Consider the following 23,864-nt stretch of genomic DNA (forward strand, 5'->3'; position numbering starts at 1 on the left):
AATCTGTCCCTGTTTTCATTTTTTCCCCATCTATTTGTCATGAAGTGATGGGACCGAACGCCATGATCTTAGTTTTTTGAATGTTGAGTTTTAAGGTAGGTTTTTGACTCTTCTCTTTCACCATCATCAAGAGGCTCTTTAGTTCTTCTTTGTTTTCTGCCATTAGAGTGATATCAGCTGCATATCTAAGGATGTTGATATTTCTCCCGGCAGTCTTGATTCCAGCTTGTGATTTATCCAGCCCAGCATTTCACATGATGTACTCTGCATATAAGTTAAATAAGCAGGGTGATAATATACAGCCTTGACATACTTCTTTCCCAATTTTGAACCAGTTCGTTGTTCCATGTCCGGTTCTAACTGTCACTTCTTGACCTGCATACAGGTTTCTCAGGAGGCAAGTAAGGTGGTCTGGTATTCTCATCTCTTTAAGAATTTTCCACACTTTGTTGTGATCCACACTCTTAAAGGCTTTAGTGTAGTCAATGAAGCAGAAGTAGATGCTTTTTGGAATTCCCCTGCTTTTTCTATGATAAATGTGATTGTGTATGTAACATTCTTAGCATAGCAATTGGTATATAGTAAGAAGGAAAAACCTCTTCCTGTAGTTAAAATTTTGGAGTCTATGGGCTTAGTTTGCTGATGTTCTACCTGGATATGTGAGTCATCATCATAGAGGTAACATATGCCATCTAACCATTTCACATATTAACTCAATCTTTATAACAACCCTGTGTTGTTATTAAAGGTCAACACATTTATATTATTGTGTTATTATTATTATTCCTATATTAAAAATGTAGAGATTATTCCTATATTAAAAATGTAGAGATTGAGGCACAGAGAGGTTAAGTAACTTTCCCAGATTACACTCCTAGAGCCAGAATGCTAATTCAAGCGTTCTGGCTTTGAAGTTAGTACTCTAAAAACTGAAGAAATTGCATGTCTTTTAGACCATTACTGTCTTATGTCAAAGATCTTTGTCAGACTCTGCCAAGATATCCGTTGGTTTTAGCATAATATGTGTCCCTGAAAAGAGTTCCTTAGACTTTAAGAATCTAAGGTACAGTTGGTGACATGACATTTTTTTACGTAAATGAAAGTGCTTTACTTGAATTCTGCCCTGATGTGAGCCATTTGACACTTGTGAAGATAGTAAAGAAGCACTTGCAAGCAGGGTTGATACTTTCCTAAACAAAGGGCTTTGAATTTGCTCAAATGATTGCCATCTTTTGCTCAGATCTGACCTATAAAGTTGGAAAATATGACTTTGACCTTTAAAGTTACTAAAGGCAGATGTCTTCAGCTTGACCACCATAATAAAAGAAATTCACCATGGCCTCTATCATTGGTTTAATTGAGTAATCAGTAAATGTCAGGCTCTGGGGTTATAGCAATTCACAAAACAAATAGCACTTGGCCTTCCTGGAGTTAAAACCCTAAGCCAAAAATATATGGCAAGTAATATAAAGGAATGGAGAAGGAAATGGCAACCCACTCCAGTATACTTGCCTGGGAAATCTCATGGACAGAAGAACCAGTCCATTGTGTTGCAAAAAAGTCGAACATAACTTAGCAACTAAAACAACACCAATATAAAGGAAATACAGGAAATATGGAGAAACTTATTGGCAGGTCAATGTAATTGAAATTCCCTAAAGACCTGAAATCCCCTAAGGAAACAGGGTTGAATAAGAGAGTGGTTTTAGAATTGGCGAGAAGAGGTGGAGCCAACAAAGGAGACAGAGCAGTCGTGGAACAAAGGAAAACTGGGGAAACAGCGTCAAAGAAACCAAAACCCACAAAGGCTCCACCAGGAGGGGGTGGTCAGCTGTGTCAGATTTCTCTGAGAAATGAGAAATCTGAGGATGGAGTCAAGCCCTTTCATTGGGCATCCTGGTGGACCTTTTAGTGGGTCAGCCACAAAGCGTACTTTCAGGCAACAGTGGCTTTTACATTTCAGCGTCTCAACCTTTAGCCTCTTTGTTGGAATGATTTCAAAGATGTCTGCCAAAAATAGCGTTTTAACTTTGGCCATGTTGTTACTGAGCTATCACTTATGATGGAAAACAGCCAAAAACTCCTTCATAGCTTGTAATTAAAAGAACCTGACATGGAGTTTACCAATGGATATTACTGAGGTGCTAAACAGGTTTATATATAGATATATAAAAATTATCAATATATAACTATTAGTAGTACATTCGGAGAAGGCGATGGCACCCCACTCCAGTACTCTTGCCTGGCAAATCCCATGGACAGAGGAGCCTGGTAGGCTGCAGTCCATGGGGTCGCGAAGACTCGGACCCGACTGAAGTGACTTAGCAGCAGTAGCACATTAAAGAAGTAAATGTATATTTGAAAATAAAAAATATATTTATAAAACTAAGAAACAAGAGGAAATAAAAAGCCAAGAAACTCTTCTTCCTCAAATGACTATCTTTAAATTTGTGTTGGTTGATTCAACTATGTGGAAACATATTTTAAAATCTGGACTCTTATAGACTAAGTAGCTTTTCCTGTCTGCTTTCCAATGAGGGTCACACCAGATGATTTCCTGGCTCCCTAAAAGCATGTTTTTGGGGAAATCTTAGAATTTTTGCTTAAAAAGTTGGACTTTCATTTGATTGTTGTTAGTGGTTAAATGTCTTCTGCCATTATCTTCCCCATCCCCATTTTTTGTTTTTGTTATTTTATTTCCATTTTCAGATTTCGGAGAACCTGAAACAATCCTGGGTAGCATGTTTTAAGTTCTATATACTTGTGATCCTTAAAGGTGTCTCCTTAAAGATTGGTTCCTGTGGTTTTTAGTGCATGTGGGAGAGCTGGGTTTACGTAAGGTCTTTTGTAACCACTGAAATGATGCTTAATGTATAGTGTTATGCTCTGTTACACTTCTTCCTCTTTCTGTTTATGGAGGAAAATGGTGCATTATGCTTTCTGTAAAGTACCAGTATGCTTTCAGCAATTTATTGATCACCCAGGAGGTGTCACACACTGTAGAGACCTTGAGGTGCTCACGTTTCTAGTTTGGAAAAACCAAGGAAACACTCTCAACAAGGCCTACTAAGTGCTATGGTTCGTGGTACTTAGTGGGTGCTGTGGGAGCCCAGCAGAGAAGCCTCTATGTGTGTGCCAGGGGGGACTCAGGCAGAGGATCCCAGAGGGAGTGCAGGCTCAGCTGAGTCTGGAAGGATGAAAAGAAGCACATCACACAGATGTGGAAAGAAGGGCATTCCAGGAAAAGAAAACAGCAGGTGCAAATCCCTGAGATGGGACAGCATGGACACACACCCAGGAGTTATTTCTTTTGTATTTCAGAGAGCTATGAAACTTGTAAAGGAGATCTTTGCATAACTAGGACATAGGTGGAACTAATCTCAGTCTTGTGTCGTTAAGATATATTTCACTATTTTAATTATGGTAACTTTAAGTAAGCCAATATGATAATGAAAACATACAACCAATATATGATTTTTCAAGAAAATGTACAACTTGGTGAAATAAGCTTTAAACTACTTATTAAAAATATTCTGTGTTACAGACTAGTAGAATAACATTTAAATTCTAGTGGCCAAATATATAATTTGATTGAAAAACAATTTGTCTTTCTACTGTTGTTTGGTTTTAGACGCTTTTTGCCTTAGACCAACTTAAAGAAATTTTTGTTTTTCTTGTTATGTTGCTAAAGTACTGCTTCAGAAAGTATTTCTTTGCTTAAAGTTTGAAAGAAACACTGCAGTTGTTGGCAGCTGTGGTGCCTTATGAGACGAGAACTTCTTGTATGTTCATCAAATGGGTTAGGTGTCTGTGATTAGAAACCTCTTGTTTTAACCACCCAGTCTAGTTTCTATCTCACCCCTATTTTCCTCTCTTGTTCTACCCTGATTTTTCCCTCCATAGAACATATTGCTATTGGCGATTGTTTCTTTTATTCCTTCTAAGTAATTTCTCTCTCTAAGTAATGGTCTCCCCTGCTAGGTTGGAAGCTTTGTGAGGGGAGGAAGGAAGTCTGTGGGCTTCCCTGCTGTGTACCCAGCTCCTAAAAGTACCTGGCAGAAGATAAATACTCTCGTAATTGCTAAGTGAATTGAGGATAAGTAATTCAAAGCCCCTGGACAGCTTCCACAATAAAGAAGATTGGTGATAAAAACCAGACAGGAAATTTTCCCTGTACATCCTACTTCTCAAATAAGGCATCATCATCAATAGGACCAACCAGTAAAATGTGCTTGCTTTTGCCCAGGATTCCTATTTCCTGTCCATGAAGAGCCCAAATAGGAAATGATAAGGAGTAAAGTTCCTGAGAAAGCAGGAATTTGAAGCAACAGTGAAAGAAAGTATAGTCAGCAATATAAGCCATTCATTCAGCAGTTATGTTGTTCAATTGCTAAGTGGTGTCTGACTTTTTGTGACCCCGAACTGCAGCATGCCAGGCTTCCCTGTTCTTCACTACTTCCCGGAGTTTGCTCAAATTTCTATCCATTGAATAGGTGATGCTACCTAGCCATCTTATCCTCTATCACCCCCTTTCCCTTTTGCCTTCAGTCTTTCCCGGCATCAGGGTCTTTGCATCAGGTGGTCAAAGAATTGGAGCTTCAGCATGAGTCCTTCCAGTGAATATTCAGGGTTGATTTCCTTTAGGATTGACTGGTTTGATCTCCTTGCAGTCCAGGGGGCTCTCAAGAGTCTTCCGGATGCCATGATCTTAGTTTTTTGAATGTTGAGTTTAAAGTAGTTTTTTCACTCTCCTTTTTCGCCCTCATCAAGAGGCTCTTTAGTTACTCTTCACTTTCTGCCATTAGAGTGGTATCATCAGCAATTATACTGAGCACTAATTATGTATCAGGCATAATAATAGACCAAGGGGGACAAAGATGGAGACCTTGAAACTCATAATGACAATACAGCAAGTGTCAAAATTAGAAACTTGAACCAGGTCTTAGAGAGCATTGAGGCAGGAGCAACTGTCTGAGAAGTGAGTTGGACAAGGTGTCACAGAGGAGGGGGACATTTGAGATGGTCACTGAAGGAGGAACTGGAATTTGGTAAAGCAGGAGAAATTCCATTAGAAGATGGAGCCCTGCAGTTCAGCTTTCTGTACCTTTGAGGAAAGTAAATACTACGTGGGCAGGACAGGCAAGTTTTACAGGCAGAGGTGTGTACTGGTCAGTGGTGTGTAGGAATATGAGTAGGTAAAAGGTTGTTTGAGCAGTAGGTAGATGTCAGAGGGTGGAGAATGTAATCTCTATCACAGCCACTGAAATTTTTTTCTCCCTAAAAGCATATTTCCTTTAGTAAATTCGAGGACTGAATTATTTTATATAGCATGAGGTACATAATTATGCTATAAAAATTTAGAAAATAGAAAAATTTACCTACAGTCTCACTGTAACACCATAAAGAAACTTTCATTAAAAAAAAATACTTGACAAGTAAAATATTTTTGCAAAACGCATACAGCTGGTAAGCGGCTAAGAAGGAATTTAGACGTGTTTGTTTTTATTTCAGTCCTTTGGTCTTTGCAATCTGCTATGCTGCCCTTCAAAGGGAAATATAGGAGCTTGTTAACAAAGTTCCTGTTCCTCCAGGTATCTTCCTCTAAGCTTTAATCTAATGATGATGCCTTGCTTGTACTCAGAACTTGTCTAAAATATTTTTTAAGAAATTTCATTTCAAGTCATTTCATGAGGTGCATGTGAATGTCCATCTCATTACTTTATGGTCTCATCTTGTTTATGAATGAAGTATGACCCTCAGCTTCATCACACGTCTTGTTATCTAGAGGAATTTTGGCTTTACCAGAAATAAAATCCAACTTCAGGGAAAGAGGATTTGCCCCCATTAAGGGTATAAAGGAGTGAACCAAAGTCTCTGAAAGTAGTTGTAAAAAGTATTTTTGGTCAGTTAGATTACATATGTGAACTCCTTACTTCTTTGTAAGGGTTAGATTTACATGCTATGGAAGCTGCTTTGGTTTTCAGTTTGTGTGAGGACTGTCAGCTTCCACTCCTGTTGGAATTATGGGATCTGCATGTCCAGAGCACCTGTGGGTTATCACCAAATGTTTAACACATCTGTCAACTTCAATAATCCTATCTGACTGAGTGTTCTAAACCTTTTTGATATTTGTTGACAAAGCTTCCTAAATCATTCTAATGAAGAAGATTTCTAGCTAACTTTGGGATGCTTCAGAGGGTCCATGAAACATCCCAAAGAGAGATATTACACTAATTAGATTCATTTTGTATACAGAATTATATAGGGAGTATTGTCAAGTGAGTAATAAGTCTCGGGTTATATTGCATGGTGGACTTCCCTTGTGGCTCAGCTGGTAAAGAATCTGCTTGCAATGTGGGAGACCTGGGTTCGATCCCTGGGTTGGGATGATCCCTGGAGAAGGGAATAGCTACCCACTCCAGTACTCTGGCCTGGAGAATTCCATGAACTGTATAGTCCATGGGGTTGCAAAGAGTCAGACATGACTGAGCGACTTTCACTTTCACAACTTCAAGGAGAAGGGCCAGTGACCCTTAGCACAGTACTGGGCACCGATCATTGTAACACCCAGTCATAAATAGCTGGATGTCACCTCCTGGCATCCTTGGGATGGGAGGGCCAAGAAGGAGGTAGCATTAAGGCAGTTTGGACCTCCTTTCATACTCTTATGTCATATCATATTAGAGTCTCTTAAACATACTTTCCTTTTATCCTCTTACTCTAACCCAATTGTCTCAGAAAAATTAGTTTTTATCCCCCTTTTTTTTTTGTGATCCCTCAAGAATGACCATAATTACTGCTAACAAGACTGTAGTCAAGGAGAAGGAAATCTGTATGGCTTTAAGGGAAAAAGAATTTTTTAATTTGAAGTATAGTTGATTTACAGTATTGTGTTTCAGGTGTACAGCAAAGTGATTCAGTTATGCATATTTTTTCAGATTATTTTCGATTATAAGTTATTACAAAAAATTAAATATAGTTCCCTGTGTTATATAATAAACCCTTGTTGCTAACCTATTTTTTGTATAGTAGTTTGTGTCTGTTAATCCCATATTCCTATTTTTATCCTTCCCCAATTCCCTTTCTCCTTTGGTAACCATAAATTTGTTTGTGAGTCTGTTTCTGTTTTGTATATACATTTATTTGTATTGTTTTTTAGATTCAATATAAGTGATATATTTGTCTTTGTCTGACTTACTTAGTGTGGTATTTTCTAGGTCCATCCATATTGCCAGAGATGGCAATATTTCTTTATTTTTATTGTTGAGTAATATTCCACTGTAGTATATATGTACCACATCTTCTTTAAGGGAAAATAATTTTTAAAAAGAGACAAGTGCATCAGCCTGTACAGTCCTTGGGAGGGTCCATAGCTCTCATTCAGATTCTCCATAATCCCACTGTCACTACTTTCTACTTAAACTACTATGTGTCACTGCAATTTAAAACGTGAAATGAAACCAAAAAAGTCGACGATATCTATTTTTATGCCTTAATTTTGTTATTATTGTCCAAGTTTTGGAATAGGACATTGTATGAAAAAAAAAAGTGATCTGACTGAAACAGCAAGCTTGAGAACTACAGATTGACATGCAGATATGTTATTTTTGGCCCATACTGCTTATTAAACATTTAAAACTTCATTGCCAACACCTAAAATTAAAAATATCTCACACAATAATCTGCACTTCCTACTTTTCTTGAAAAATCAGATCATCTGGTAACACTGGGCCAGAGTTGCCACATCACACAGTCACCTGGGGAGGCCCACAGCTTCTTCCTTATTCAGGGCATTGTTTTTCCAGTTTGCCACAAACCTCCCCACTTCCTGATGTCTTACATCTGTTTTACTTATTTGTGTGCACTATCTTGACCCCTGAAGACACGAGTTCATGACCTATTTTCTACAGTTAACACTCATTTAATGTTTCATGTAGTTAACAAATATTTTTAATTTTGCACAAGTGTTCCAAAAGGTTCCCATGCTTGAATGGTTCAGAATCTATGTCTTGGGGAAACAAGACATAATGTACACAGCCAGTAAAATCATACAGATGCATAAACCTAGAGGTGTCAGGAGGCAATAAGTATACATGGGTAATTTTCAAATGGGCAGTGGAGTTAACAAGGGCTGTAAGCTCAGAGAAGGACTGGATCGACCTTGAGAGGGTTAAAATCAAAGATGTGTCTTGAAGAATGCGTCAGAATAACATTGCAGGCAGGCGAGTGAAAGGGGAAAGAGGAAGAAAAGAATATAAAATGTGAACAAAAGCAAGTTGGTAAGAATGAACAGTTAGGGGAACTGTAAGTAGGTCTGAGAGTTTGGTTGGATAAAGGAGCTGTTTAGCAGACTTTGGGCTGCCCCTCATCAGCGAATACTATCTGACATCCATTCTTTAATTCTTCCCATCATTGTCTATTCACTTTACAATTGTTCTGGAAATGCCCATAGCAAAAGTAGCAAGCAGCTTGTGCAAACACTTGGCCCATCTTTCTTTATGCAAAGCATGTTTTCCACTTTTTAAAAACTCCTTCTTTGTGTTATTGCTTCTTAGCTCTCTCTCCCTCAAGAAAAAATGGACAGGAGACCTTGATTTTTAGCCTAGTAAGGTCTCTAGCACCAACTAGGAAAACTTGGAGAAAATGAAAAGGAAGTGTGGACAGGAAGTGGGGGTAGTTTGGCAAGCACCAGCAAGTTTTAGGAGAGACCCAGGTTTACCTAACTCTTTCACCTAGAGACTAAAGCCCCTATCTGGAGAGTCACCTTCAAATCGCCTCAAATCGTCAAATGCAGAAGATTATGTTCTGCACTTGTTCCTCTAATTCCCTGTAAGCCCTGGGAAGGATCCTTAGGATGGCTTTGCAGGCCTGTGTCCCAGTGTTCAGTGTTGCATAAAGCTGTATAACTGAGGAAACCCAGCACAGTCCTATATTGAATGGATGTAGGATAAAAATGAAATAATATGGGACTTTGCTCTTGGTCCAGTGGTTAAGACTCCACATTCCCAATGCAGAGGGCCTGGGTTAGATATCAGTTCAGCTTTGATTGTAAAACAAAGGGGTTGGACTAGGCAATTCTTCCCAAATCAGTTTTTAAGGAAATTTAATAGATATGAAAAAATGAAGGTGGTGCTAGTGGTAAAGAATCTGCCTGTCCATGCAGGAAACGCAAGAGATGGGTTCAATTGCTGGATTGCGAAGATGCTTTGGAGTAAGAAATGGCACCCTACTCTGGTATTCTTGCCTGGAGAATTCCATAGAGAGAGGATCCTGGCAGGCTACAGTCCATGGGGTTGCACTAAGTTGGACACGATTGAGCACAGCATGCAACACAGCACAATAATGTCATAACAAGTTCACATTGTATTTTAATGAAAAACCTGAGCCTTTCTTAAGTCCACCCATGTTTCTAAATGCTTCAGTTGGGTTTTGTTTTGTTTTCTCCTTTGGTTTTCTTTCTCCTCTTCAACCTGTGTCCCTTCTTACTTCTCTGAGTCATCAGACACTTCGGAGGGGAGATCCTGGGCCCATTGTGTTTGTCTTCTTCTTCCTCCTCCCACCTCTTTGTCCCTGAGTCCTCAGCCTCTAAGGTCCATGCCTGTTCCTCCATTTTACCTGTGTTCCAGTGGATCTTGACAAGTAAGAGTTTACAGATGTCATTATGCTTGTTGCCAGAGATTGAAATTCTTTCAAATTTAACTTCTATCTGATCTTGTTGCTTCTGCAGCTTTTTGAGGGGAATGACTCAGCTTTTCAGAGTGAGTCAAGCTCTCACTGAAGTCATTTTTAGGCTTTGGTACATTCTCTTCTAGGGCCTGAGGCTCCTCTACCAAGTGACCAGCACACTCTCATTCTCCATCATGCACTGGGCATCACGTCACTACCTCCTTCACCATCTGGCTCAGCTCCGAGGGCCCTTAGTTCCCCGAATCTTTGGAGTTAGAGAAGTGGCCAAGGGGAGGGGTGGCTCCTGTGGGGGCCCAGCTGCAGGGAAAGAAACTGGTCCAAGCCTGGGAGGGGCTGGAGGACTGGAAGAGGGCAAGCTTGTGACCGGATCTCCTGCACAAAGGATGCAGGGAAATAGAAGCCTCTCCTGTTCAGCAACTTTGAAGCAGCCATCAGGCCTGCTCCGCATCCATTCATCTCTGTGCACTAGCTGCTCGAATATGCAGATGTCTTCAAATGGGTTCCTACCCTCAAAGAGTTGACGGGGAAGCAGGATACAAATCAAACCTCACACTGAGAGAGGAGAGGTGCAGAAACGGAGATACGTTCAAGCTACATGTTGACACGCAGTGTGACACACGGAGTGCAGAGAAATCCGTTCTGTGCCAAGGGTGGAAGGGAAGCAGACTTTAGAGAGGAGGTGTCTTGAAGGATAAGGAAGGGTTCAGGGGAAGGGATCATTCAAGCCTGAAGGAGGCCAGTGTAGGCCAGATGTTCCTCTATGGCTTGTCATTTGCAAGCCCTGCCCTTGGCAGCTCTGTCCCAGGGCTTTCACACATTGCAAAGAAAATCAGTCACAACAAAAACTGCCTGATGAGAGACTGTTGCACACTTTGAATAGAGTGTGCGTGCATGGTAAATCACTTCAGTTATGTCTGTCTCTTTGCGACTTTATGGACTGAAGCCTGTTGGGCTCTTCTGTCCTTGGGATTCTCTAGGCGAGAATACTGGAGTGGGTTGAAATTTTCTTCTCCAGGGGGTCTTCCCAACCCAAGGATCAAACCCACATCTCTGAAGTCTCCTGCACTGGCAGGCAGGCTCTTTACCACCAGCACCACCTGGGAAGTCCTCAAGCACATAGTATCAGTTCAGTTCAGTCGCTCAGTCGTGTCCAACTCTTCGCGACCCCATGAATCACAACATGCCAGGCCTCCCTGTCCATCACCAACTCCTGGAGTTTACCCAAACTCATGTCCATCAGGTCGGTGATGCCATCCAGCCAACTCATCCTCTGTTGTCCCCTTCTCCTGCCCCCAATCCCTCCCAGCATCAGGGTCTTTTCCAGTGAGTCAACTCTTCGCATGCGGTGGCCAAAGTATTGGAGTTTCAGCTTCAACATCAGTCCTACCAATGAACACTCAGGACTGATCTCCTTTAGGATGGACTGGTTGGATCTCCTTGCAGTCCAAGGGACTCTCAAGAGTCTCCTCCAACACCACAGTTCAAAAGCCTCAAATCTTTGGTGCTCAGCTTTCTTCACAGTCCAACTCTCACATCCATACATGACCACTGGAAAACCATAGCCTTGACTAGATGGACCTTTGTTGGCAAAGTAATGTCTCTGCTTTTTAATATGCTGTTTAGGTTGGTCATAACTTTCCTTCCAAGGAGTAAGTGTCTTTTAATTTCATGGCTGCAATCACCATCTGCAGTAATTTTGGAGCCCCCCAAAGTAGTCTGACACTGTTTCCACTGTTTCCCCATCTATTTCCTATGAAGTGATGGGACCAGATGCCATGATCTTAGTTTTCTGAATGTTGAGCTTTAAACCAACTTCTTCACTCTCCACTTTCACTTTCATCAAGAGGCTTTTGAGTTCCTCTTCACTTTCTGCATTAAGGGTGGTGTCATCTGCATATCTGAGGTTCTTGATATTTCTCCTGGCAATCTTGAGTCCAGCTCATGCTTCTTCCAGCCCCGTGTTTCTCATGATGTACTCTGCATATAAGTTAAATAAGCAGGGTGACAATATACAGCTTTGACGTACTCCTTTTCCTATTTGGAACCAGTCTGCTGTTCCATGTCCAGTTCTAAATGTTGCTTCCTGACCTGCATATAGGTTTCTCAAGAGGCAGGTCAGGTGGTCTGGTATTCCCATTTCTTTAAGAATTTTCCACAGTCTATTGTGATCCACACACTGAAAGGCTTTGGTATAGTCAATAAAGCAGAAATAGATGTTTTTCTGGAACTCTCTTGCTTTTTTGATGATCCAGCAGATGTTGGCAATTTGGTTCCTCTGCCTTTTCTAAAACCAGCTTGAACATCTGGAAGTTCATGGTTCACGTATTGCTGAAGCCTGGCTTGGAGAATTTTGAGCATTACTTTACTAGCGTGTGAGATAGGTGCAATTATGTGGTAGTTTGAGCATTTTTTGGCATTGCCTTTCTTTGGGATTGGAAAGAAAACTGACCTTTTCCAGTCCTGTGGTCACTGTTAAGTTTTCCAAATTTGCTGGCATATTGAGTGCAGCAGTTTCACAGCATCATCTTTCAGGATTTGAAATACCTCAACTGGAATTCCATCACCTCCACTAGCTTTGTTCGTAGTTGACTTCACATTCCTGGATGTCTGGCTCTATAGGCAATTCTAATGTGCAGAATAACTACTTGGAGACATTCCTGGGTCCTACTCCCAGAGGTAAGCCACAAGAATTTGTGTTCAGATGCTGCCAGTCTAGGAAACACCTTTTGTGTAATCTCGGACTAGACAACTTTCCTGATTATGTAATGAGGATAATAGAGATAAGGCACAAAAGAACCAGTTCTCAATCACCTTCTCTTAAAAATAAGTGTATTAAAAAAAAATTTTTATTAGAGTATAGTTGATTCACAATGTTGTGTTAGTTATAGGTGTAAAGCAAAATGAATTAGTTATATATATATACTTTTGTGTCAGGAAGCTTCCTGTGTGCTGTTTTGGATCTGTCAGGAATTCTCTGTTCCTTATTAATTCCTGAAGGAGAGGCAAGCCTCTCCCAGGACTGAGGAATCCAGGCATTTCCTTCATTAGTGTTTCTATATGGTGATAAGTACCCTCTTCCTTCTTGTGAACCATACGGTAAAAGTGATTGTTTACAACTCTCTCTCTCTTTAATATGGATCGCCTATGTTTTGTAAGTCTGGAATTTTAATCTTTACCTTTGCTGAGAATAACTACCTTGTAAGACAGTATATATGCCCACACCATGTTGATTAAAACACCTTTGCTCCATCAGAGCTCTGGTCCCCGTGTCTTTCTTTTTCTTTCTTTCTTTCTCTTTCTCTCCCTCTCTCTCTTTTTCAGGCTGATCCCCTGAGTGCAGAGGCTCTCTGAGTTCACTTTCCTGCCCAGGCTTCTAAGACCCTCTCGAGAAGGTGCTCTGCGCCTTCACCCCATTGAGAGGGTGCCTGAGGCCTCCGTGAACAGAGCAAGCCCTGTGCAGGGGCTTTCTTGGCTTTCAGTGTAAACAAGGAATATCAGCCTCTTTCTCTCCTTTACTTTCTTATTGTTGACTCTGGACCACCAAGTTCCGGTCCATTAAAGGACCTCAACACTTTTGTATTATTGTTAAAGCTGTTGAAGTGTGAGCTGATTAAAACGTCGTTTATTCTCAAAGCATTCCAAAGCAGCTGATAGGGAGGACCATCAGCTTTCCAGCTGAGAAAAACTTCTTTAAATTATTTTTGTTTACAAAAAGAATTCTCTTTGATACAAAAAGTAGAAGGACATACTTTAAAATATAAATTAAATATATTGTGACCTTGCTACCTCTAAGGAACAAAGTTGCCTTAAGGCATTCTATTGATTATTAAGCTTTTTTGTGTATTCCAGCTTCACCCCACTCTATTATAAATAATAGATATCAGTATATTTATGGTAAATAATGTAAGGGATCTTATTTTAGAATTAGCCATCAAAGAATAAGTATAAATTGCTATATTGTGTAAGAGTTCTCTGCTCCATTCCTTCAAATGCAGTTCACAAAGAACCACATTTCCTTGGGGAAAACATAATTTAAACCATAGAGAAGTAACACTTCTTTTCAGGGAAATTGCAGTGCCATCCAAGATATTGGTAGAACTACAGAGCTCCATAAATATCACTGTTGGACTCAAAGATTTGGTTATGTTCATGAACAAGATACGTAAATTAAAAATGCAGTGTGTTAAATGAGACTATATAGCAAACAGGATATGTCTTATAACTTCTACTGTTTTTATATTATAGTTTGGATTTTGGATCTTTTTTTTTTTTTTAAGTGTATTTTTAAACCAAACAATTTACTAACCTATTGGTGTGCCAAACTCCTTTTGTCTCTTCATTTGGGCTCTATATCTTTTGTTGGGACCAGACTTTCACTTCCCTAGGATTGAAACGGGGGTGGGGGAGGAGGCTCAAGCAAGAGAGGAGGAATAGATGTTCTTTAAATGTATCATAAAGAGAGATTCAAAGTCATATCATAGACATGGACCATTTTCCTTATGATGGGATATGTAACTTATAAATTTATGTTAGAACAGAAGTACAGTCGGTCCTTAGTTTCTGCTGTTGCTCACCTGGATCAGTTTTCTATCCTTGAAGCTCTGGATGTGGAGGGCCTACTGCACTATGCCACTTTATATAATGGGCTTGAACACCCACAGATTTTGGTATGTGCTGGAGGTGGTGGTGCTGGAATCAATCCCCTGTGGGTACTGAGGACCACTGTATAGTTATCTCATCTGCTGTACAGATATTTGACTTAGACTTAATAGGTTATGCATTAACCACATTAGATTGTTGTAGCTATGAATCATGAATAAAAGTTTGTAAAGAGTAAATTGTTTCAATTTCCTGAATCTGTTAAATTGAGAAGCCTCTCCTGGGGTAAAAGTAAAACCTCCATCACTGGGGAACGCTTATTCTTTCACAACAGCCCTGCCTTCTGCTCTCCTTCCTGAGCCCGGTGGTCCAGCCTGTCTCCTAATGCCTCAGGCCAACAAGTGACTGAGCTGTATTAACTTGAAACTGCTGGCTGTAGAAATTCCAATTGCTTGTAGAGCCATTGGCTTTTGCACTGATGCCAGTTTTCTTAGGCACTGTTTACCTAGGCAAACTAGTCCTGCTACCCAGCCCAGAAGATCTGCTGGCAAAGAGAAGTTGTAGCTGGTAGGGTGAGATAAATTTCATGACCTTCTTGCACTCTCCAGCCTGATTTTAGGCCTTTTTTATTTGTTTAGGTGTTCAAAACCTGTGTGATGGGAGAAACTCAGCTTTAAACAGTGGTTTAGTTGTGATTTTCTTCTGACCTGTAAGTAATAACATTCAGAGGGATAGGGCAATCAGTTGGGCTTTGGGGTTCTAGTACTTTGTCACTTGGAGTTTTATGATCCTGGGCAAGGCATTTAACGTTTCTAAGCCTGAAACAAACAAAAAATGTAATATCTGCTCTTCCTGTTTCACAGGTTCTTGTGAAATTCAGACAACTGAAAGTTCAAATGATTATAAACTGTAAAACAATATACAGAATAATTATTATAAATATTATACTTTATTATGTATTTTGTATTTTATATAGTATCTATTGAATTATTATAATCACATTCTCAATATACACAAAGAGATCTTAGCTTACTATAGTTAGCATCTGAATCTGGCTCTTCTGACGTGTAGTTAATATCTATAAAAATCATTTGCCTTTTATCTTTTGGGTCTATATGCCATTTAATAAACAGTTTTTCAAAGAAATATCAAATTTTCTTCTCTGCACTTTACATAGAGCAAAAGATTAACTCAACTCCTGCAGTATACTGTGTAACACACTTGTGAAGTCAGGCAGAGGGCATGAGTGGGCAAGCTCTGTACTGTCTATAGCAGAGGAAGTTTAGGAGGTTTTGTTTAGAAGTTTAATTCTTTTGTGCTGCCTTGAGTCAGCTGCTATTTGGAACACTCAGATGAAAACAAATACTACTTGTCCTGGCAATAAGGGAGGCTTTTTGCAGCTTGTGTAGCCTCATGAAGGGCATTTGTTTATGACCATGGACATGGGACACTGGAAAAAAAATTTGATCTCCAAGTCTCAGATCTTGTCTCAAGTTGCTAAAAGGCTTGAGAAAGAAATGTGCTGGTGAGGAAGAGCTGAGAAAAAAGGGGCAGATGGAGGGGCCTCCTCAGCCCAGAGGGTTCATGGCTAGAGCTGCTGATCTTGGGAGAGTCACATATCCATTCCAGGTCTCAGTTTCCCTTTGTGTAATATGGGAAACTTAAGGGTCATTCCAGATGTAATGTCTTCCAGTTTCATGAAGTAGGTTTGAGAATCAATTGACTAGTGAGTGACAGTTGAGGATGATGGCTGAGGTTTCCAGAGCCAGAGTGGATTCCAGTCCAGGCCCCCACTTCATGCCTATGTGACACCTTTCATGGACCACTTGTGGCCTGAGACTTCACGTGAAGAACAGTGATTTGTTGTTGTTTAGTTGCTAAGTTATGTCCGACTCTTCGTGACTCCATTTGCCTGTGTGCAAATGTCAATATGTATGAGCTGTTATCCCCCTCAAATTTAGAGGACTTTTGGAGCTAAGCAAGTGCTTTGGCAATACAGAAATTATCTTCTGTGCAATAGTGAAAAGTAAACAAACATGTTTAGGCACTGGAAAGAGACCAGCTTCTCCTTTTTGTGCTCTCCCAGCTTGAACTGCAATGAGAGAACAAACTGAAGGCTTTAGGGAGAAGGGGTTAGGGTGTCAGATCCCTCTGAGAGTTCTTGCCTTTCTGTCTTCTAGGTTATCTTATCAGTGAGTGGTGGTGAGGTTTTCATCAGGTTTGTTTTGTAGCTTATAAGAAAATCTTAGATGGAGGAATGAACAAATAAGAAATGTAATAGAGCAGTCTCATCAGAGAACCCTACTGTTATTAATACATAATTATATTTGTGCTTCACAGGTTGGCTTAATAATTCCCTCCAGTGCTTTGCTAGAACTCTTTTAGTCCATGCCTATTCTCAGAGTATGGTCCAGAAGGTTTATTTTATGAATGCTGACTAAAGGAAAAAAGGGAGAAAGGACAACTATAGGAAGGTTCCTTAACCAGATGAAAGTGAAAGTCACTCAGTCATGTCCAACTCTTTGTGATCCCATAGACTGTACAGTCCATGGAATGCTCTAGGCCACCATCATTTATAGGGCCAGTGGACAGGAAAGGAAGGAAAAAAAATCAATAAAATATCCAAAAGAGAAAAAGGAGGAATTAATTATTAATGTGGCAAGAGACTGGTGAAATACAGAAGGAAGAAAGCTTCAAGAAAGAACAAGTTTTTTAATACCTGCAGAAGCCAAATATGTCATTGATGTGGGCAGTAGGGTCATGATATCATTGGTGAACCTATTGGGTTCCATCCCTGGTTCAGGGAGATCCCCTGGAGGAGGAAATGGCAACCCTCTCTAGTATTTTTGCCTGGAAAATCCCAAAGACAGAGGAGCCTGGCAGGCTATAGTCTCAGGGGTTCCAAAGAGTCAGACACAACTGAACAACTGTGCATGCATGCACCATATGGCCTAGAGCCTCCCAACAGAGCCCGTCCTTTCATCAGAGTTGGATCGGATTAGAGATCTCCAACCCTCAGTAAATAAAAGGACGTTTTTATCCTTGTAATCTAGGCGACAGTAGGAAAGAGGACTTCAATATATTTTCCTTACTAGAGGAGGAGGATGCTGAACATTTGTAAAGCAAAGTAAAGGTGATGGGCAGAAGGCACAAGTGTAGAACACGTGCTCCACAACCACAAACATCTGTGTGCCTTTTCCCACCCTTCTCTCCTTGTCCAGCCTACTGATCACTCACTCAGTTCAGTTCAGTTCAGTTGCTCAGTCGTGTCCGACTCTTTGTGACCCCATGAATCGCAGCACACCAGGCCTCCCTGTCCATCACCAAATTCTGGAGTTTACCCAAACTCCTGTCCATTGAGTTGGTGATGCCATCCAGCCATCTCATTCTCTGTCGTCCCTTTTTCCTTCTGCCCCCAATCCCTCCCAGCATCAGGGTCTTTTCCAATGAGTCAACTCTTCGCATGAGGTGGCCAAAGTACTGGAGTTTCAGCTTCAGCATCAGTCCTTCCAATGAACATCCAGGACTGATCTCCTTTAGGATGGACTGGTTGGATCTACTTGCAGTCCAAGGGACTCTCAAGAGTCTTCTCCAACACCACAGTTCAAAAGCATCACTTCTTCGGCGCTCAGTTTTCTTCACAGTCCAACTCTCACATCCATACATGACCACTGGAAAAACCATAGCCTTGACTATACGGATCTTTGTTGGCAAAGTAATGTCTCTATTAAACTCTGTTTAATCAGCTGATACTGCCTCCAGGCAACCAGATGAGAGATTCTCTTTTCTTGAAGTCTAGTTATATGGTTGCAAAGAGTCGAACATGACTGAGTGACTGAACTGAACTGAACTGAACTGAGTTATACATATCTTTGTCCTTTAAGTCATGTATCTCTATTTTTTAAGTTTCTGCATCATATCATAAGCTGATAATGGTGCTATAATTCTTAGTATCACTTAGCCTGGACTGACACTTTTGCTGCTTGGTTTGAGCAATCATGATCATGGGAATTCTCTGCAGGTTGGAACAGAAGGCATGAGAAGATCTTGAAATACCCAGGAGGTTGGCAATCATTAGATCTCTTAAGGGAGCAGTAGTCAGAGGGCAGAGCTGGCAGTGATGAGACTATTGAAATAATTGGATTATGCCTCCACAGTGTGCCCAAAACTTCTCCTGGCTAGGAAAAGCATAGTTTCCTCCTTGGTCTATTTCCTTGTCACTGTGTTTTGTTTCTTTGCTAGATCTCTTGAGTCTTACAATTGTCTGCGTTATTACAGATACCTGTGAGCTCTTCCTCCAGGCCTTGCCTCCTTGAATCTCTGACTCTGTCTTTTATACCTGTCTACCTAGATGTTCTTTTATACCTGTCTACCTAGATGTCCTTTAAATGGAATAATTTTAAAACGGAATTTTCTTACCTTTCCTGATTGTTCTTCTGCCTGTATTCTGTGTTTCTCATACCCTAAGTGAAGACTTCCAGGGCCTTTCAGTCCTTTGCCTGTGTCCTACCAGCCTGCTTCCTGATGCCATATCTTACTCTGTGTGCAGTTACCAAGGTGCATCAACTGCCTCAGTGATACCTCTTGAATGTATTCCCTCCCTTATATTCTCCTGGGGCAGACCTTCATTTTCTTCCTGTCGACAGTTGCCAAATGCTATGGCTGTGGTCCTCTAGTCTCCTCTCGCCAATCTACTGTGTGCACCTCAGCTGCATCATTTTGCCCAAAACATAGTCTCATTAAAAAGAGTGTCCAAAATCCTTTCTGTTTAACCATTAACAACTAAGAGCATTTCACCTGCCACCATTTTTCCAGCTGCACCTTTAGTCAGACTGCATCATCTTCTACATTGGAAGTTGCAGCTGGTGGTTTAGTCCAGATTTGGCCTGCAGGCAAGTTTTGTTTGGTCTGCAACTTTAAAAAAAATGATCTGAATCAATGATTTAAAATCAGAGGATTTCCCTTAAAAGCTAAAGTCAGAGAAAGTTTAGTTAACTTTGAAAGCTTAAAGACAGATGGAAATTTGCAGCAGTCAGTCAAGATTTGAATTCTTAACTGCCTAAGTTCTGAGTCCATCTTTCACCTATCTTTGTATTGCTGTCACATATAGCAGAATCTTTACATGTACTCTGTGCGTGCATGCTCAGTCCTCAGTGGTGTCCAACTCTTTGCAACCTCAAGGACTATAGCCCACCAGTCTCCTCGGTCCATGGAATTTTCCCGGCAAGAATACTGGAGTGGGTTACCATTTTCTACTCCAGGGAATCTTTCTGACCCAGGGAAGCAGATTGGCAAGCAGATTCTTTATCACTGTGCCACCTGGGAAGTCCTTACACATACTAGTCAGGGCCTGTTTAATACCTGTTGAATTATTGTTACCTGACTTTTGGTAGTTTCTTGACACAAACATTGAAGTTGTTTGTAGAAAAAAAGTACTGCGTTAGTGAGTCACAGGTGATCTGTACAGTGTTAAAAAGTGCAGGTCATGTAATTTGCACACCGATAGAAATAAATAAATATGCATTTTAAAGTATACTCGAATTTTACAATGTTTAAAAAATGTGACCAGACTATGGCTGATTCTTGTTGATGTATGACAGAAAAACACAAAATTCTGTAAAGCAATTATCCTTCAATCAAAAAATTAAAAAAAAAAATGTGACTGGGACTTCCCTGGTGCTCCAGTGGTTAAGAATCCACCTTCAGTGCAGGGGACATGGGTTCTGTCCTTGATGGGGTGACTAAGCTCCCACATACCGTGAGACAACTAAACCCATGCACCGTAACTACTGAGCCTGTGGGCCACAGCTAGAGAGAAGCCCAGGTGCCCAGAGAAGAACCCATGTGCCACAGCTGAGGATCCCCAAGTGCTGCATCTAAGACCTGAAGCAGTCAAAATAAATACGTTTTCTTTTAAATGTGACTTTATGGTCATGCAGATAAGTTTGTTCTATGAAATTGTTGTCCTATAACAGGCAGGAAAAAGGCAGAATCTGGAGAGGAGAATTAGAAAACTGCTTGACAGGATGAAATGGCCATCAACAGGAAAAGTTGGAGAACCACTTGTGTGGAATACCAACTTTTGAATGTGAGAAGTGAAGCAGGTAGTGAGTTATAATAGATGCTCCAGGTATCTAATGTGGTTGGTTTGTGTTGAAAGTTGATCACACACTGAGTTATTGATGTGTGTGGAGTGTACTAGGACTTTTCCCCACCTCTCCCTCCCACTTTGACATGAGCATGCAAGTGAACTTTTTAGAGATAACAATTTTACATCTTTTTAACCTGTAATAATTTCAGGTAATCATTGTGGTCCTAATAACAAATTATGTAATGGGAAAAAAACGATCATCTCAGTTTCCCTGGAAACATGGGGCTGTCTATCCCTGGACCCACATTTCATCATGCAGGATTTTCCAGATCAGTGATGTGACAGTAACAATAGAAGGCTTAGTAAAAGCCAGGTACTATTCTAGTACCTGTTTTTACTTTTTTAAGCATCACAACAATCTTTTCAACCAATTAGTATTATTATTTCTGTTATATATATGAGAAATTGAAGCACAGAGAGGATGAGTAACTTTCCTGAGATCCCACTGCTGGCAGTTGGGGAAGCTGAGCTTTTAACCCAGGCATCACTGTGGAGTCTATGCTACTGACTTTGGTGTTTGACATGACTCTTGTTATTGTTCAGTCTCTAAGTCATGTCTGACTCTGCGACTCCATGGACTACAGCATGCCAGGTTTCCCTGTCCTTTACTATCTCCTGAAGTTTTTTCAAATTCATGTCCATTGAGTGATGCCATCCGACCATTTTCACCCTCTGCTGCCTTCTTCTTTTGCCCTCAGTCTTTCTCATTATCAGGGTCTTTTCTAGTGAGTTGACTGCATCAGGTGGCCAAAGTACTGGAGCTTCAGTATCAGTCCTTCCAATGAATATTCAGGGTTGATTTCCTTTAGGTTTGACTGGTTGGTTTTCCTTGCAGTCCAAGGATCTCAGCAGTCTTCTCCAACACCACAATTCAAAAGCATCATTCAGCCTTCTTTACGGTCCAGCTTTCACATCTGTACTTGACTACTGCAAAAGCCATAGCTCTGACTATATGGACCTTTGTCAGCAAAGTGATGTCTTTGCTTTTTAATATACTGTCTAGGTTTGTCATGGTTTTTCTTCCAAGGAGCAAGCGTCTTTTAATTTCATGGCTGAAGTCACTGTCAGCAGTGTTTTTGGACCCCTCGGAAATAAAACCTGACACTGACATGCCTCTTACATTGAGCCTTTATTGCCATGCTCTGCATGCCTCCACTTCCCTTGATTACATTTTCTTCCCATAGGCATTTGTCAAACACTTTCACATCTTGGTTTCCTATCCTTTTCCTTACTGTTCGCACTTCATCTTGTGTGTGTGTACACTCAGTCATGTCTGACTATTTGCTCCCTATGGACTGGGGCCTGCCAGGCTCCTCTGTCCATGGGATTGTCTCAGGCAAGAATGTTTAGTGGGTTGCCATTTCGTTCTCCAGGGGATCTTCCCGACCCAAGGATTAAACCCAAATCTCCTGCATTGGCAGGTGGATTCTTTACCACTGAGCCACCTGGGAAGCCCCTTCATCTTCTATTAAGGCACAATTCAAAATAGATGCCTTACTGAATTTCATCTCATCAAGAAGAGGCACAAGTAATTCCTTCCTTCTCTGGGCTTGTGCAACCCTTTATCTAGGTTTCTCTTACTAAACTTGTATTACTTAACTAACTAACATCAGCTATTCATTTACAGTTCTTGGTTCTCTTCTATTTCTCTAAGCTCCAGAAGATTGTCTTTTTCTCCCCCTTAAGTTTCCCTGTCCATTGAATATATTTTCTTATTTGAATGATAAATGAATTAGCAGAGAACAATCCCATTCATAAACACAAAAATGAACAGAGTATAATTTAAGCAGAGTATAGTTTTTGCTTGACTTCCTTTCATTTTGCTTGTCCTATGACCTTTGGTCATCAGACCCAGGTAGGGAACCCGTGGCTAACCTATTTTGTATAACTGGTTCTAGTAAGGTGTAATGAGTATCTCCACCTCCTCAGGCAGAATTCCCTTCTAGATCCTGGAATAGTTATGGGGCAAGTTTTAAGACATCTAGCATTGCCTTAGGGTACTTAAGCCAGCCAAGACTGGGTCAATTCACAACCCATTAAACTCTTAACACTTGGAATGCTTCTTTGTGCTACTGGAGTTTTCTGGCTACTTCTAAAAAGGTTTCAGGAAACAACTTGAGAATGTCTCTTGGGTGGATCTGAATCTCATTTCATGAACTCAATGCAAGAAGTATAACTTGATCTATATTTCAAGCCTTTATTCTTTAGGTAGAACTTAATTCCAATGAATTTAGGTATTCCTCCATCACTGTTTTCTTTCAGGTTTTGGGGTGTTTTATATGTTGAGACATAATACTTTGGGTGGTGGGGGGAGGCATTTGGGTACACATCCTCAGCCCACATTCCTGTTCCACCTGGTCCTTGGTGTTTGGTTCCTACAAGTTGCCCTGGGATATCCTTTGTTCTTACTTATGAGAGCCTTTTAGATCTATTAGTGCTCTCTTCTATTCCTGTTGGACCCTTGAGAATGCATCATGGGCCGTGGATAATGGAGTTGTCTCAGAAACGTCTGCAAGACATTCATGCAACCTTGCTATTTTTGTGCCTTTGGGGCACATGGAATTCTTCTGCTGCTCCTGCACCATCTGGAGCCCAAGGAGCTCTCTGAGGTCATTTGAGGCACCACCTTCCTAGACATATCCTGAAGTCAGTCTTCCCGAGAGTCTTGCCTTTTTCCAGGGTTCTGTCTTGGGCATGAGACACATGTCTATTGCTCTCAGATTCCATAGACATATCTGAGGGTTGCTGTGTCCCAAGATTCTTTTTTCGTTGAATCTCAGATATCAATCCTTACATTCCTCATTTCATCTCCAATACTTTCTCCTTCCATCTGCCACCACCTAGTTTGGAGATTCACTTTCTGTTCAGGCGACTTCTTATTCATCATGCAGTCTTCTAAATTGATGTCTGTTTTTTGTTTCAATTTTCCAAAGGATGTAGGCTTTTGAAAATTAAAAGCAGGAAAACACTCCTGTTTCTTTGCTATTTGTTCTCATATCCCTTCCTTGAGGTAACAACTACAGAAAGGCTTGGCTACTGATTTTATTTGCCAGACAGTAGGGATAGGAGGGGAGCAGTGAGAAAAGCTAAGGAAAGCAATTGATATTAGGGGGAAACGTTGCATACCATTCACAGTTTTATCATGCCACACAATATCACATACACATGAGAATGTCATCCTATCCTGGATAGTTTTCAGAGCAGCTTCCTGGGCGCACACTGTTCTCAACAAGCATCTCTAGGGTAATTCTGTATGTCCTGCAGCCCTCTCATAGTTCCTGGAATCCAGCTTCTATACTGGTTAATCTCTAAGCTTCTTTTCTCTCTTCCTCAGAAGGAGGAAAATAATAGAACTGTAGCCAGAATTCAACAACCTCTCCTTACACTGTAGGCACTCAGGCAGTGATAACTATTATTAATAATAGTA

General features: G+C 40.7%; 1 protein-coding gene across 2 annotated transcripts in view; it reads left to right on the forward strand.

Moving 5' to 3' along the window:
- Positions 1-23,864, forward strand: part of NCEH1 (neutral cholesterol ester hydrolase 1) — a 64,014-nt gene that overhangs the window by 11,974 nt on the left and 28,176 nt on the right. The window contains exon 2 of one of the 2 annotated variants that reach the window (XM_070373118.1): positions 14,925-14,995. The exons of the other annotated variant lie outside the window; for it this stretch is intronic. The gene's annotated coding sequence lies outside the window, so the exon portion shown is untranslated. The remainder of the gene's footprint in view (positions 1-14,924; positions 14,996-23,864) is intronic. 2 annotated transcript variants of the gene reach the window in all.

Source organism: Bos mutus, chromosome 1 (genome assembly GCF_027580195.1).
Source record: "Bos mutus isolate GX-2022 chromosome 1, NWIPB_WYAK_1.1, whole genome shotgun sequence".
In the NCBI taxonomy this organism is placed as follows: Eukaryota; Metazoa; Chordata; class Mammalia; order Artiodactyla; family Bovidae; genus Bos; species Bos mutus.